This window comes from Suricata suricatta, chromosome 15, assembly GCF_006229205.1.
Source record: "Suricata suricatta isolate VVHF042 chromosome 15, meerkat_22Aug2017_6uvM2_HiC, whole genome shotgun sequence".
NCBI lineage: Eukaryota > Metazoa > Chordata > Mammalia > Carnivora > Herpestidae > Suricata > Suricata suricatta.
The window spans coordinates 39,491,600-39,493,103 of record NC_043714.1 but is presented as its reverse complement, the minus strand read 5'-3'; the positions used below and the strand labels follow the sequence as shown (position 1 = coordinate 39,493,103).

The following is a 1,504-nucleotide window of genomic DNA, read 5'->3' as shown; positions in this document are numbered from 1 at the left end:
CAAGAAAAACTTGTAACTGAGTGACGTGGTGAATGTTAACTAAAATTATGATAAGCATTTCACAATATATACATATAACAAAACACTATGTTGCACACCTTAAGCTTATATAATGTTATGTCAATTATATCTTAATAAAGCTGAAAAAACCTTTTAAAATAATAAAAGAAAATAACAAAAGACCTGAATAAGATCTTTAACAAAGAAGATACATGGAGCAAATAGCACATGAAAACAATAATGCTTAATATTAGTTATTAGGGAAATGAATATTAAAGCCACGATGAGATACTACTGCAGACCGATTGGATAGGACTTAAAAAAAAAAAAAGATAATTACCAAATACTGATGGTGAGGATGTGAAGAAAAACATTTAAAAAAAAAAAAAAAAGGCCAGGGCACCTGGGTGGCTCAGTCGGTTGAGCGTCTGGCTTCGGCTCAGGTCATGATCTCATGGTTCGTGGGTTTGAGCCCTGCATCAGGCTCTGTGCTAACCTCTAGCTCAGAGCCTGGAGACTGCTTCAGATTCTGTGTCTCCCCCTCTCTCTAACCCTCCCCTGCTTGCACTCTCTCAGTCTCTCAAAAATAAATAAAAGACATTAAAAAAATTTTTTTAAGCCAAACTCAAAGGGCTGTCATATAAATCATTTCTTTTATAGGACATTCTAGAAAAAGGCAAAAGGCAAAACTAAAAAGATAATCACGAGTGGTTATCAGGGGACAGGAAGGGAGACGAAATTATCTACGAAGGAACTTGAAAATTTTGGGGATGATGGGAATGTTCTGTATCTTGATTGTGAAGGCAATTGTATGACTGTGTAAGTTTGTCAAAATTCATCAAACTGTACACGGAAAAAGGGTGAATTTTACAACATGTAAACTATACCTCAGTAAACCAAAGAAGGTATTACATTAAGTTCAAAATTAAAAACATACAAATCACCTTGTGAATCATTTTAATGATGTTTACTCATCAGGCCAAAATTCAGTACATTATTTGAATTACTGAAATTTATTTGTATGATGGATTTTCAGATGAATACATTTTCCTAAAGTGTTTACCACAAATAGAAGTTGTTCAAAAGTGAGACACCATTTAGTATTATTATCACTGATTAGCATCTATGGTAATTATATATGGCATAATTTAGCCTTCATTTATGCAAACATTCAAAAAACACTTCCTGAGAGTAACTAGGCTGAAAGACTGAAAGGACTCACTTCTCCCCAGTTCTGGACCAGTAGGATATACTTTAGACTTCTCCAATAAACTTCTTAAGGTACAATCAGATAATTTCCAATCTTAGAAAAATAACTTCAAGCTTAGCTTCAGAGGGTCCATAAGGGTAAAGGTGTTTAATATTATTAGAAAACAGTACCATACAGGATGGTATTCATTACAAAGAAGGTAATTACTACACTTAGAATCAATGAAACTTATCAAAAAGACTCTTTTGTTGTTGAATAAATGAGTAACAATTGTCTTGACAGTACAATTTTTTT

General features: G+C 33.2%; 1 pseudogene; it reads right to left on the bottom strand.

Moving 5' to 3' along the window:
* Positions 1–1,504, bottom strand: part of LOC115278822 — a 12,847-nt pseudogene that overhangs the window by 4,531 nt on the left and 6,812 nt on the right.